Genomic DNA, 15,833 nt, shown 5'->3' with positions numbered 1-15,833 from the left:
TTATGATGACACTGCTGTTGTGAATAATGCTGATTCTTGTTGTGTTGCACAAACTAACAAAGTTCTTCATGCAGGTTGCATTCATGATGCGCACCGAAGATTTGGTCACCTCTCTTGGAAGGCACTGGCCAAGATGCCAGAGGTGGTTGAGGGTTTGAACATCAAACCCTGTAAATTTCACATGAAATGTGTATCTTGTGCAGAGAACAAGGTGAAGGTTGCTCCAAAAGGCAAGGAGTCTAGCAGGCAGGCTTCCAAACCCTACCAGCTAGTGCATGCGGACCTGGTTGGTCCACTTGCGCCCTCTATAGGAGGAGCAAGGTACTTCATGATTCTGATTGATTCTTTTTCGAGGTTCATTCATGTGTTTTTGCTCGAACAGAAATCGCAAGCGTTTCCGAAGTTTAGGGAATTCTGTGCTTGGTTGGAGAATGTGCACGGTAAACGCATTTCTTCTTTATTTACTGATCGGGGCGGGGAGTTCACTTCTCAGCAGTTTGAAGCTTTCCTGAGAAAGGAATCCAGCATGACATGTCAACGCCCAGATCGCCATGGATGAATGGTCTTGCGGAGAGAGCAAATCAAACATTGCTGCAAGGAATCAAAACCTTGTTGCATGATGCCAATCTCCCTGATAAGTTTTGGGGGGAGGCTTTGGGGAATTTGGTTTACAGTTATAATCGCAGATTGTCATCACCCATTGGTTGTACCCCCTATGAGAAGATGTTTGGCAAGAAACCCAACACCAAACACATGAGAATTTTTGGTTCGGACATGTGGGTACGCACACAACAAACCAACAAGCTTGGGAAGCGTGGGGCACATGGTTTGTTCATGGGGTACGAAAAAGGTGCATACAGGGTATGGATGACTGACTCTAAGTCCATTAAGTTCACAAGGAGTGTTGAGTACAATCCTAAGTGGGGGGAAAATGTGGGAATTTTCCAGAGTTACCCAGAGGAGGATGAAGGTGATGTCAAGCAAGCAGCTAAAGATGAGAAAGCTGCTGCTGCTGCTGCTGATGATGAGGAGGATGATGATGATGATGATCAGAGTTCGGATTCCAGTTCAGTGGGCGGTGCTGCTGCTGCTGCTGCTGGTGTCAGTGACAGTGATGACACAGCAGACTACCAGAGCGCAAAAGCCTCAGTCAGACCATCTGATGCGTCTGACAATGAACTGGAAGAACCACTGTTCACCATTGGTCATTTTTCTCCTAAGAAAGAGGAGATGAGTCCAGAAGACTTGCGTCTAGTACGCAGATCTGAAAGGGCGACCAAGGGCAGACCTCCAAAGAGGTATGCTGATGAGTTTGCTAAGACAGCAACTGCTGTTCTTAGTAGCTCAGAGAAGGTGTGGGAACCTTCAAGCTTCAAAGAGGTTCAGGAGTTAACCTCTAAAGATGCTGAGCCTTGGCTTAATGCCATGAAGGCTGAAGTTGATTCCTTGAACAGGAACCAAACTTGGGAATTGGTACCGGTAGTCCCAGGAATGAGACTGGTTGGCAGCAAATGGGTCTTCAAGGCCAAGACAGACCAGAATGGCAAGGTAGTCAGACACAAAGCCAGATTGGTTGCCAGAGGTTTTTCACAGGTACCAGGACAGGATTACCACGAGACCTACTCACCCACAGTCAAATATGAGAGCATTTGGCTGATGCTCAAGATCGCTGTGGAGGAAAAACTGCATGTTTCCCACCATGACATTAATACAGCTTTTTTGTACGGGGTTTTGGGGGAGGAGCTGTACATGCTTCCACCTGATGGGATGCAGATACAGAAAGGAATGGTCTGTAAACTGCGGAAATCCTTATATGGTCTCAAGCAGAGTGCCAGGTGTTGGAACACAAAACTCACTGAGACATTGCTTTCTCTAGGTTTTCACCAGGGCAAAGCTGATCCATGTGTGTTTGTCAAGGAGGAGGGGCAAAACAAACTGTATTGTTTATGTTTTGTTGATGATCTTCTGATGTTTTGGAAGAATCAGGCTTTTTATCAAAGCACCCTAGCTCAGCTGAAGGAGCACTTTGACATGAAGGATCTTGGTGAGGTATCCAACTATCTTTCTCTGCAGGTGGAGAAAGACCAAGCAGGTAATTTTCTGGTACACCAAACACAGAAAATTGCTGATGTATTAACCAGGTTGAATTTGGTTGATGCAAACCCAGCAGACACACCAATGGTGACAGGTTACCAGGTAGACAGTACTGCTGAAGCGTTTTCTGACACAACGCTGTACAGATGCATTCTAGGCAAACTGAATTTCATTGCCAGATGTTCAAGACCTGACATAGCTGTAAGCTGTAATCTGCTTAGCAGACATGCCAACAATCCTACGGTTCAGGATTGGAAAGCTCTGAAGCGCATAGCCCGCTATTTGAAAGGGACTATGCACTACAGGCTAAGGTTCACCAGTCAGAAGACTGAAGGTCTTGAAATCTTTGCAGATGCTAGTTTTGGAAGTGACACCACGGATGGTACAAGCACTTCTGGAGTATGCTACATGTACAACCACTGCCTGTTTGACTGGTTGTGCAAGAAGCAGACAACAGTGAGCCTAAGTTCCTGTGAAGCAGAACTCAATGCTCTGTCATTTTCACTCATGGATTGTGAATGGTTGATGCAACTGTTTAAGGACATCGGGGTTTCTGTGAAATGTCCTATACAAGTGTATCAAGACAATAGATCGTGTTTGGCTTTGCTGAACTCCGAGAGTTGCAAGCAGAGAACCAAGTACTTGCAGATTAAGCTACATCGTGCAAGAGAGTGTATTCAGAAAGGACTGATTCGGGTGTCCTACATGCCAGGAAATGAAATTCCTGCTGATCTGTTGTCTAAGGTTGTTAACAGAGAACAACATAAGGTTTATGTACAAAGGTTGCAATTGGGTGAACCACAGGTACAACAGGTTACACGGAAAGGGGGAGGATGTTAGGATATTTCCGTTCCACCTTAAAAGGGAGCAGGATGTTTGTGTCACAGCCTGCGTATTTCCTGTTCACAGGATGTTTTTGTTCTGCTGATATTCCTTTCGTTTTTGCCAGTCGGACAGAGATGCTGACACAGAACGGTCACGTTTTCTTTTGTTCTGTTAAACGCTAAATAAAGTCTGTAAATTATGCTCTTCTGTGATGCAAGCTTTTGGCTGCGTTTCTGCTGAAAGAGGGTGCACCAAGCCCTGGAATGTGGCTAGGAATTTCTAAGGCTTTGTGCCCCTAACTGTTGGATCTGCGTGACTACGGGAGGCCGATGGATGTCCAGAACTCCGGCTTGGGGGCTCAGACGGATGTTATCTCCCTGGCAGTTTCCCAACAGGAATGGCAGGGCTCCAGATGCTCCCTTGGACCCCCCCTCCCTTGACACCAAGGGGAGCTCCTCTTCTGGGGCTGAAAGCATTGGCGTGGAGGTTAGTTTTTGTTAGGACTGCAAGGAAGGGGGGAAAGGAAACGTAAAACACACCCACCCATGGACACACTAAGAACTGAATGAAAATAGGCCTGGCTGAAGGAATAGCTACTGGAGAGCATAATGTGGGGTGTAGCTGTAATGCTCACCTGCCTCCCTGGAATGGTCTTTTCTTGGGGTCAGGGAGCTGAGGTGGTCGATCAACATGAAGTTCCCAGGTCACCTTTCCTTCTGGTCAGCTATTCCAGCTCTTGTCTCCTCCCCATTTCTTTCTTTATGGAGGGGCAAAGGCTATGCACTTTGTATAGATGCAACTACAACCCACAACTGAAATCTTCTGGGTGCACTGAGCTCCCCCCCCCCACAGATAGAATAGATTCCCTCAGCATCTTGCCCCACCTCCCAGAAGGCAAGATCATCTGGTTAAAGTGCTTGTTTCGGAGAACATTATATTGCATTTATCTTTGTATCAGCAGTAATAAATATATTAATTGGGTTATGAATAACAGTTTAGATACTGTCAACATGAACTATGTCTGAGGTTTCAGACATACCCATTTTGTTCAAGAAAAGATGCAGAAAATACTTTTCCTTTTTTATTCTGGGCATTTGACTTCTCCCATCCTGCTACCATCCAGGCAAACGTTTGGGGCAGATATCCAGGGCCCCACTCAGCAGCAGCAACAGGGGGAGGCCCCACAAACATTTCCCACATTTTGAAGTTAAATGATACAAAGCCCCTTCAAGAATTGACAGAAGCTTACCAGGGTACATTTCCTACTAGTCAGCTATTCAGGCTCCTCATTCCTCCCCATTTCTCTATGGAGGGGCAAAGGCTATGCACTTTGTATAGACGTAACTACAACCAACATCTGGTATCTTCTGGGTGTACCAAGGGGGCCTCCTTCTGCATTGTCAGCAAGTGACAAGTGTCCTGGAACAATCCCCGGTGTCTCTACAGAAAATGTTACTGATGGGCTTGTAGGGCCAGGGGACATAGGCAGTCTGCTAGGTGGATAGGGTTGTGGGATAGAAATGTCAATAACCAAAGACTGAACTGGAATAAATGTGTAACCTGCCTCAAGATTCTTTGTGGTTGACTGCCACAAAAATAAGAGAAGGAATAGAAATACTTAAATGCCCCTATTAATATTAATGAAATAAAAGAAGGAATTGTGACTTCTAAGAATGGTAAAGTCCCCGGTGCGGATGGCATTTCTTTAATGAATTACAAAAAATTGGAAGAGATCATATTACCAATGTTAGAAAAAATAATGAACAAAATTTTAGAAGGAGGACAAGTGCCAGAATAATGACAAGAGGCCCTAATTACATTGATACTAAAATATGGACCCAATTTAGAGTAAATTAAGATTTATAGACCAAGACAAATTTACAGCAACGTAAGATTGGTAGTAGATACAATAGTATACCTAGAAATGAGAGCAGATAAAAAGGCAGCCCTGATCTTGGTGGATGCGGAGAAAGCATTGGATCATGTTTAGGGGGCATTCATGCAAAACACTTTGGAAATGATGAGTATGGGTGAGAAAATATGTAGTGGTATAAAAGCGATTTATAATTCCCAACAGGTCAGACTAATTATAAATGGTGAAACATCAGAAGCTTTTAATATCTCTAAGGGAACAAGACAGGGCTGCCCTCTTTCTCCTCTCCTCTTTATCACACTTCTGGAAGTGTATTTGAAAGCAATAAGAGAAGACCCTAGAATAGAGGGAATTAAAGTTTGACAAAGGGCCTATAAGGTCGGAGCCTTCGCAGACAATCTACTAATTACAACAGAAAACCTTCTAGAGCAGCGGTTCTCAACTTGTGGGTCCCCAGATGTTGTTGGACTACAACGCCCATCATCCCTGAGCTCTGGCCTTGCTAGCTAGGGGTGTTGAGAGTTGCAGTTCAGCAACATCTGGGGTCGCACAGGTTGAGAAACTGCTCTAGAAAGTACTATACACTGGTACCTCAGGTTACATATGCTTCAGGTTACATAAGCTTCAGGTTACAGACAGTGCTAACCCAGAAATAGTACCTCGGGTTAAGAATGAAAATCGTGTGGTGGTGGCGTGGCGGCAGCAGGAGGCCCGAATAGCTAAAGTGGTGCTTCAGGTTAAGAATAGTTTCAGGTTAAGAATACACCTCTGGAACAAATTAAGTACGTAACCCGAGGTACCACTGTATTAAGACCTCCCCATGTAAATTAGTGGATATCTCCTAAGGTTCCATATTGACTAAAGTTTCTCCGCTGTGTGAGTTTGCCAATGTAATGTAAGTTTATCCTTCCTGTTGAAGCTTTTTCCACATTCAGTACATTTAAATGGTTTCTCCCCCATGTGAGTTCGCTGGTGTATTCTAAGGTGTCCACTTTTACTGAAGCTCTTTTCACATTCAATACATTTAAATGGTTTCTCCTCTATGTGAGTTTGTAGATGTCTTCTAAGTATTACATTTTGACTGAAGCTCTTTCCACATTCAATACATTCAAATGGTTTCTCCCCTGTGTGAGTTCGTTGATGTATTCTAAGGTGTCCACTTCTACTGAAGCTCTTTCCACATTCAATACATTTAAATGGTTTCTCCCCCGTGTGAGTTCGTTGATGTATTCTAAGGTATTCATTTTGACTGAAGCTGTTTCCACATTCAATACATGCAAATGGTTTCTCCCCCGTGTGAGTTAGTTGATGTCTTCTAAGGTGTTCACTTCTACTGAAGCTCTTTCCACATTCAATACATTTAAATTGTTTCTCCTCTGTGTGAGTTCGTTGATGTCTTCTAAGCGTCCCACTTCTACAGAAGCTCTTTCCACATTCAATACATTTAAATGGTTTCTCCCCCATGTGAGTTCCTTGGTGTATTCTAAGGTCTCCACTCTTACTGAAGCCCTTTCCACATGCAATACATTTAAAAGGTTTCTCTTCTATGTGAGTTTGTAGATGTCTTCTAAGTGCTCCACTTTCACTGAAGCCCTTTCCACATTCAATACATTTCAATGGTTTCTCCCCCGTGTGAGTTCGTTGGTGTATTTTAAGTGTTCCATATTGACTGAAGCTCTTTCCACATTCAATACATGCAAATGGTTTCTCCCCCATGTGAGTTCGTTGGTGTATTATAAGTGTTCCATATCGACTGAAGCACTTTCCACATTCAGTACATTCAAATGGTTTTTCCCCTGTGTGAGTTCGTTGATGTATTCTAAGGTTTCCATTTTGACTGAAGCTGTTTCCACATTCAATACATTTAAATGGTTTCTCCTCTGTGTGAGTTCGTTCGTGTATTCTAAGTGTTCCATATCGACTGAAGCACTTTCCACATTCAGTACATTCAAATGGTTTTTCCCCTGTGTGAGTTCGTTGATGTATTCTAAGGTTTCCATTTTTACCGAAGCTCTTTCCACATTCAATACATTCAAATGGTTTCTCCCCTGTGTGAGTTCCTTGATGTTTTCTAAGAGTTCCATTGTCCCTGAAGCTCTTTCGATAGTCAGTACATTTAAATGGTTTCTCCTCTATGTGGATTCGTTGATGTGTCCTCAGTCTTCCACTGTGACTAAAGCACATCCCACATTCCAGGCATTTAAACAGTTTCTTTGTTCTTCCCAATGAATTCACAGATGGCTCCATAGAATTCTGGCCATCATGTTCCTCACCTGTTTGGGAGTGGGGAGGAAGGGGAAGAGAATCCTGTTAAGACTTACAAGAAAGGAACTGAACACACGTCAATCGCAATATGCACCTTCTCCTATTTGAACACTGTCTCCTTTCTCCACTGTCCTATCTATGTTCCAAACTTTTAGGAATGCAGATAAGATAATGGCAAAAACAACACATGGTCATTCCATTCACACTTAATAAACTGCATTATTTTATAATCTATGGTGGAATTGGCTTCTTAGACACATCTCTGTATTTCTCTTTTTCCAGGGAGGAAATGATCACAGGTTCGAGTAGCAGTCTCTCCTATGACTAAGAAAACTGAAGTGTTACTTTGCCACATGTAACTGTAAAAATATTTCAATATATTAGTATCCCCAAACATCCTCCAGATGTTTTGGGACTACAATTCCCATCAGCCCTGACCACTGGTCCTGTTAGCTAGGGATGATGGGAGTTGTAGTCCTTAACATCTGGAGGGCCAAGTTTGGGGATGCCTGTATTAGAACATAAGAAGAGCTTGCTTGATTGGGAAAAGGCCCACCCAGTCCAGCATCCTGTTCTCACAGTGGCCAGCTAGATACCTGTGGGGAACCAGCAAGCCGGATTTGAGTACAAGAGCCCTCTGCCTTCCTGTGCTTTCCAGGAACTAGTATTAAGAAGCATTATTGCCTAGGACCACGAGGGCAGAGCAGAGACATCAGTCCAATCCTCTTTTTCAAGCTATCCAAGTTGCTGGCCATCACTGTCTCCTGTAGGATGGAAGTCCATAGATTAAAAAAGCAAAAATACAACCAAGAACGCTTTCGGACCACAAATCAATAATTCTTGAACTAAAAGGCGAGAAAAATACTCCATTTAGAGTATTGCTCATATTTTGGGCAATAGAATGAAAGGTGTTTTAGCAGAAAAAATTCAGCACAATCAGGCCTGCTTTCTACCAGGACGTCAGATGAAGGAAAATATTGTTACGATATAGAAGCAATGCAGCTGTGAGCTGCTAGCTTGAAAACATCACATGATGTTGGGACTGTCCGTGGGAAACAGAGGGACAGTCAATTCAGTGTGAAGCACCGGAATTAGCTCAGAGTGTAATATGAGCTGTACAGGAAGTACAGTGTTTGTCAGTCGACTGCTGGAGCTTGAAGAGAGCAGTCATGTTTTTTGTAATGCTGCAAAGAAAGAAATAAAGGCATGTAAATACGTTTCTGTCTATCTCTTTCCCCTGCTGGGGGGGGCAAGAAAGAGGGGGGGGTTCTTCTCACGCTGAGAAGGATCGCCTATCGCGACCTCTGCCTGGATCTCGCTGAGGAATGCAGACAGGGAGGTTAACAGGAGATCAAGCCGGGTGCCTGGAGAGTTGCCAGTTACTACTCATATAGGCTTGAATCCCGACAAATATAAGGAATATAATTGATATTATTCAATACTTGGAAGTAAAAATTGAGAAAAAAGCGGGCTTAATGTTTATAGATGCTGAAAAGGCTTTTGATAATGTTTCATGGGCTTTTATGAAAAAGATAAAAGAAAAAATGAATTTTGAGGAAGCATTTGGGAGAGGAATTGATGCAATTTATTTCAACCAACAGTCTATGCTGATTGTTAATATGGTGATAACAGAAAAGTGTAAAATAAGGAAGGGGACAAGACAAGGATATCCCCTATCACCATTATTATTTATTTTGGTATTAGAGGCCCTGGCGAGGGAGACAAAGTGGAGAAATTAATTACAGGAATAACAGTAGAAAATAAAGCATATAAATTAAAAGCTTTCACAGTTCACCTTGTAATTACAGTGAAGGATTCCATAAATACTCCACCGAAGGTGGTAGAAAAGATACAGGACTTCGGGCAGGCCGGGGGCTTTAAACTAAACAAGAATAAGACTCCTCAATGCCTTGTTTGCCTCAGTCTTCTCCGATAAAGAAAACAATGCCCGACCTGAAGAATTTGGAGCAAATGATTCAGCAGAGGAAACACAGCCCAGAATAACTAAGGAGATAGTACAAGAATACTTGGCTAGTTTAGATGTATTCAAGTCTCCAGGGCCAGATGAACTGCATCCAAGAGTATTAAAAGAACTGGCAGATGTGATCTCAGAACTACTGGCAGTCATCTTTGAGAATTCCTGGAGAACAGGCGAAGTCCCGGCAGACTGGAGGAGGGCAAATGTTGTCCCTATTTTCAAAAAGGGGAAAAGAGAGGACCCAAATAATTATCGCCCAGTCAGTCTGACATCAATACCAGGGAAGATTCTGGAGCAGATCATTAAGCAAACAGTCTGTGAGCACCTAGAAAGGAATGCTGTGATCACCAATAGTCAGCATGGATTTCTGAAAAATAAGGCATGTCAGACTAACCTGATCTCGTTTTTTGACAGAATTACAAGCCTGGTAAATGAAGGGAACACAGTGGATGTAGCCTACCTTGATTTCAGCAAGGCATTCGACAAGGTGCCCCATAATATTCTTGTAAAGAAGCTGGTAAAATGCGGTCTTGACTATGCTACCACTCAGTGGATTTGTAACTGGCTGACTGACCAAACCCAAAGGGTGCTCATCAATGGTTCCTCTTCATCCTGGAGAAGAGTGACTAGTGGGGTGCCACAGGGTTCTGTCTTGGACCTGGTCTTATTCAACATCTTTATCAACGACTTGGATGATGGACTCAAGGGCATCCTGATCAAATTTGCAGATGACACCAAACTGGGAGGGGTGGTTAACACCCCAGAGGACAGGATCACACTTCAAAACGACCTTGACAGATTAGAGAACTGGGCCAAAACAAACAAGATGAGCTTTAACAGGGAGAAATGTAAAGTATTGCACTTGGGCAAAAAAATTGAGAGGCACAAATACAAGATACACCTGGCTTGAGAGCAGTACATGTGAAAAGGATCTAGGAGTCTTGGTTGACCACAAACTTGACATGAGCCAACAGTGTGACGTGGCAGCTAAAAAAGCCAATGCAATTCTGGGCTGCATCAATAGTATAGCATCTAGATCAAGGGAAGTAATAGTGCCACTGTATTCTGCTCTGGTCAGACCTCACCTGGAGTACGGTGTCCAGTTCTGGGCACCACAGTTCAAGAAGGACACTGACAAACTGGAACGTGTCCAGAGGAGGGCAACCAAAATGGTCAAAGGCCTGGAAATGGTGCCTTATGAGGAAGGGCTAAGGGAGCTGGGCATGTTTAGCCTGGAGAAAAGGAGGTTAAGGGGTGATATGATAGCCATGTTCAAATATATAAAAGAATGTCATATAGAGGAGGGAGAAATGTTGTTTTCTGCTGCTCCAGAGAAGCAGACACGGAGCAATGGATCCAAACTACAAGAAAGAAGATTCCACCTAAACATTAGGAAGAACTTCCTGACAGTAAGAGCTGTTCGACAGTGAAATTTGCTGCCAAGGAGTGTGGTGGAGTCTCCTACTTTGGAGGTCTTTAAGCAGAGGCTTGACAACCATATGTCAGGAGTGCTTTGATGGTGTTTCCTGCTTGGCAGGGGGTTGGACTCGATGGCCCTTGTGGTCTATTCCACCTCTATGATTCTAAGTTTTTGGTAAAAAACACAATGGAGCGAGACCAAAAGAAATTACAACAGAAAACAGAGTTAGTTATACATAACAAAGTCAAATACTGGGATATCTGTTTGACAGCTAAGAATATTAATATTTTTAAGGACAATTACAAGAATGAGTAGAAAGAAATAAAAAGAGCTTTAGAGATATGGGGAAGAATGAATTTATCATTTTGGGGAGGAATATCAGTAATAAAAATGAATGTATTGCCAAAAATGTTATTTTTATTCTAAGCAGTCCAGGCAATAGGCAACACAGGATGCTTTGAAAAATGGCAAGAAGATATATCTAGGTTTATCAGACAAGGGACGAAACCAAGTATAAAAAATAAATTATTAACAGATGTAAGAGAGAGAGGAGGTTTCACCCTGCCGGATTTGAAACTTTATTATGAGGCACTCTGTATCTGCTAGAACCGGGAATGGATTACATTAGAAAACACAGGTACTGTATTTTAGATCTGGAAGGACACAAATAATGTATAGCATGCATATTTATGGAAGGAAAAGGCCAAGGTGCATAGAGCTTTTCAGAATCATATAGTAAGAAAACCAATGTTTAGGGTATGGGAGAAGTATAAAAAAATGCTTGAGTAAAAAACACCCTGGTGGCTTTCCCCCTTGGAAGCAATATCTCTGAAAAAAATTGAATATGAGAAGTAATTGGCCGACTTACAGAGAGGTGTTAACTGAAGTTGAAAACCAACTGGAATTAAACAATTTTGAAGAGATAAAGGAAGCTGTACCTGACTGGTTACAGTACCATCAACTAAACGATATCTTTAAGATAGACAAATAGAAAGGTTTTAGTTATGAGACATCACAATTTCAAAAAGAACTCTTAGTTCTTGGGAAAGGGACTTAGGACATAACATACAAATGGTAGATTGGGAGAGGATTTGGAAAACAGATCTGAAATTCACAGCTTGCTGTACATTGAAAGAAAACTACATAAAAATGATGTGCTGGTGGTATTTGACTCCTAGTAAGTTATCTAAAACGTATAGAGTAAGTTCAAATATCTGCTGGAAAAGTACAGAACAAGTGGGTATCTTTTGCTATATGTGGTGGTCATGTAAGATAACAGTATCATTTTGGGAAATGGTATATAATGAAAAAGTAGAGACATCACCTTGCCAACAAAGGTCCGTACAGTAAAAGCTATGGTTTTCCCAGTAGTGATGTATGGAAGTGAAAGCTGGACCATAAAGAAAGCTGATCGCCGAATAATTGATGCTTTTGAATTATGGTGCTGGAGGAGACTCTTGAGAGTCCCATGGACTGCAAGGAGATCAAACCTCTCCATTTTTAAGGAAATCAGCCCTGAGTGCTCACTGGAAGGACAGATCCTGAAGCTGAGGCTCCAATAGTTTGGCTACCTCATGAGAAGAGAAGACTCCCTGGAAAAGACCCTAATGTTGAGAAAGATGGAGGGCACAAGGAGAAGGGGACGACAGAGGACGAGATGGTTGGATATTGTTCGCGAAACTACCAGCATGAGTTTGACGAGTCCAAACTGCTGGACTCTGCCAAAATGGCAAAATTAGCCATGAGACTCAGGAATCAAGAAAACAAGTACTTTAAAAAAGAATGGGGAAAATTTATTATTTACCTATGAGATTACTGCACGCAAATCAAAACGTTAGCTGGACTTTAGGAATCACTTGTAAATAAGTTTATGGACAATTTAGATAAATGAGAACTGTGGAGAATGTATCCATACAGTGGTACCTCGTGTTACATAACCCTCTGGTATTTTTCCGGGTTTTGCCGCTCGCACGCGTAGAAGCACTCTATTGCGCCGTGTGCGTGTGCAGAAGCGGTCCTCTGGTTTGCAAAAACCTCGGGATCTGTCGAGCTCCAGAAGGGATCCCGTTTGCAACTGGAGGTACCACTGTATGTAGTTTGGACAAATTACCGTATTTTTCGCTCCATAGGACGCACTTTTTTCCTTCTAAAAAGAAAGGGAAAATGCCTGTGCGTCTTACGGAGCGAATGCACTGGACCGGAGCCATGGCTCCCGTCAGTCAAGCAAAGCGGGATCCGCTTACAGGGCTTCTGTCCCGCTTTGCGCTGCTCTAGCTTCACTTGCTTCACAGCGAGCCTCAGCTAGCAAAGGTCCGCGTGCTCCCTAAATGGAGCGATGAGGCTGCACAGGGACTGCTGGGCACAGGAGGGGTTGGATCGGGAAGGATAAAATTTAAGCAAAAAACCCCCAACCTCGAGCTCTGAGCCACGAGCGCAGTGAAAACCAGGAAGTAAAAAAAAGGCTGGGGAGGGCACGGGATGAGGGGCAGGGGAGCGGGAGCGGGCTTTTTACTTTTGCAGCTTGTTTTGAGGCAGGGTAGATTTGAGCATTGTCTGGGTCCCAGTGCCCCTACTCCTTTTTATACTCCATTCTGTTGCTGCCAGGGGCTGCCTATTACTCAAACTGAACCTGATACCAGTAGCTCCTTGAGCCTGCACACTAAACAAACAAACAGTTCCTGTCCCTCTTAGTCTCACTCTGATATACCAGTAGTTTATTAAATACCGTATTTTTCGCACCATTGGACGCACCGGACCATAGGACGCACGGGACCATAGGAGGGGGAGAACAGGGAAAAAAAATATTTTCTTGTTCTCCCCCTCTAAAACAAGGTGCGTTCAAGGTACATTTACCAGAGCTTGTGGGGCTGGCGGTGGGGGGAAGCGCTGCTTTCCCCCACTGCCAGCCTCAAAGATCCCTGAAGCCTTTGGAGCACAGCGCCCCGCTGCCCTGCAGAGGTTTGCGCACAGCCGTCCCCAAGCTAGAACAGCGAGACGGAGCCCGCTGCCCTGCAGAGGTTTGCGTGCAGCGGTCCCCAAGCTAGAGCAGCGAGACAGAGCCCTCCGTCTCGCTGTTCTGGCTTGGGAACAGCCTTGCTAGCTTCTGCAGGACAGTGGGGTGAAGGCACCCCGCTGCCCTACAGAGGTTTGCGCGCAGCCGTCCCCAAGCTAGAGCAGCGAGACGGAGCCCTCCGTCTCGCTGTTCTGGCTTGGGAACAGCCTTGCTAGCTTCTGCAGGACAGCGGAGTGAAGGCACCCCGCTGCCCTGCAGAGGTTTGCGCACAGCAATCCCCAAGCTAGAGCAGCGAGACAGAGCCCTCCGTCTCGCTGTTCTGGCTTGGGAACAGCTTTGCTAGCTTCTGCAGGACAGTGGGGTGAAGGCACCCCGCTGCCCTGCAGAGGTTTGCGCGCAGCCGTCCCCAAGCTAGAGCAGCGAGACGGAGCCCTCCGTCTCACTGTTCTGGCTTGGGAACAGCCTTGCTAGCTTCTGCAGGACAGTGGGGTGAAGGCACCCCGCTGCCCTACAGAGGTTTGCGTGCAGCAATCCCCAAGCTAGATCCCCAAGCTAGAGCAGCGAGACGGAGCCCTCCGTCTCGCTGTTCTGGCTTGGGAACAGCCTTGCTAGCTTCTGCAGGACAGCGGAGTGAAGGCACCCCGCTGCCCTACAGAGGTTTGCGCGCAGCAATCCCCAAGCTAGAGCAGCGAGACGGAGCGCTCTGCAGTGCTCCGTCTTCCTGTTCTGGCTTTGGGCTTAGCGGCGCAGCCTGCATTCGCTCTATAGGACGCACACACATTCCCCCTTAATTTTTGGAGGCGGAAATGTGCGTCCTATAGAACGAAAAATACGGTAGTTTAGTACAACATTTGATTCAGAATATTTCCCCCCTGTTTTCCTCCTCTGAAAACTAGGTGCGTCTTACGGTCCGGTGCGCCTTATGGAGCGAAGAATACGGTAATATAAGGACCCATGAAAGGGATGGAGCGAAGTCATGTGATTCAGAGAATCCCATGAAATGATTATATAAATGTCTTTGATAGAAACTTGCATTTGTAAAAAACAATAAAAATATTTCAAAAAAAGGGAAGTCCATAGATTGTTCTATGCTTCTGTTGATTCATCATTTGCAAACCCAGAAATACGTGTTCCTGTTTTTGACCTTTGCCTCGGAAACCGAACGTCCTCCTGAGCTTCCATTTTGACTGTTGCACAGCAAATTTAATTCCCCCCCCCATCCTAATTAAGGCTTTTTTTCATTCTGTTTTACCCTTGAGCAGCTAATTTAAGTCCTCTCCATCGTAATCAAGGCTTTTTTCATCCCATTTGTTCCATTACACAGTTAATTTAAGCCCCCCCCCCCCATCAATATTAAAGCTGTTTCTGGTTGCAGTGTTCTGAGGTGACATTTGGTGCTTTAGTTGTTTCCTATTTTTTTGTTTTTTTGTTTGTGTGGCTTTTTCATTTTTGACTGTGGCTTGTTTTTTTGTTTTAATTTTAATTTTTATCATCTACAATACTGTCTTATTTATTTTATGGTACAGAACATTGATTATTGCTTTCATTTTATGGATCAATGGTCTTGTTAGATAGTAAAATTCATGTTAAATTGCTGTTTTAGGGGTTGTTTTTAAAAGTCTGGAATGGATTAATCAATTTTGCATTACTCTCTATAGGAAAGTATGCCTTGGTTTTGGAAGACTTATATTTGAGAACCAAGGTACCACTGTAACTCCTAAGATTTAAAATTCTTGAGGAAGAATATCTGCCCCCACTACCTTATGAAAGGGATTCAAGAAACAAAGAGCTGCTTTGGAGAAGGCCTCACCCCTTCCTTCTTACGTTAAGGAACCTCCTTCCATTTGTCTCCTCTCCATCTTTTCCTCTTTCTCCCTCCACCATCCATCTATCCCTGTCCCCATCCTCCTCTCCCCTGGAACTCACCGGATTTCTCCAAGGGTGCTGGGAGGGAATGCTCAGAGGTTGTGGGGAGGGATGCGGGAGACAGCCTGACCAGGTCAACCGTCCATCTTCCTCCTTCCATCCTGGCCAGGGTTGCAGGTTCAGTCTCAGCGAGGTTTGCAGGTTCAGCTTCCTGAGGAGCGCAGAAGCCAGAGCAAGTTGCAGCTTCCTGGGAGGGATGGAAGAAGAAGAAGCCAAGGGAGTCTGAGAGCCCCTGCAGGGATTCTCCTGCCCAAGACATTCTGCTGCCCCTGGAGAAGCCCCAATTGGGCACCCCCTTCCCAAGAGCCCCCACCCATTTTCAAACACCTTTGGCAATTCCTTTCACCTGCCTGTCCCACCTCCCTTCCTAAGGCTGGCACAGTATGCACATTAGTGGCCTGAGAGTAGATCCCATGGAACTTAAGAGTTAATCTGCAAA

General features: G+C 44.3%; 1 protein-coding gene across 4 annotated transcripts in view; it reads right to left on the bottom strand.

Moving 5' to 3' along the window:
• Positions 1-15,833, bottom strand: part of LOC308580938 (uncharacterized protein) — a 55,466-nt gene that overhangs the window by 37,058 nt on the left and 2,575 nt on the right. Inside the window, exon 2 of one of the 4 annotated variants that reach the window (XR_014004856.1) lies at positions 15,419-15,581. The exons of the other annotated variants lie outside the window; for them this stretch is intronic. The gene's annotated coding sequence lies outside the window, so the exon portion shown is untranslated. Of the gene's footprint in view, positions 1-15,418; positions 15,582-15,833 lie in introns of those variants that run through there. 4 annotated transcript variants of the gene reach the window in all.

The sequence above is a fragment of the Podarcis bocagei genome (assembly GCF_964188305.1).
Source record: "Podarcis bocagei genome assembly, chromosome: 2".
Taxonomy (NCBI): domain Eukaryota; kingdom Metazoa; phylum Chordata; class Lepidosauria; order Squamata; family Lacertidae; genus Podarcis; species Podarcis bocagei.
The sequence above is the reverse complement of the archived record's forward strand: the minus strand, read 5'-3'. Positions and strand labels throughout refer to the sequence as shown.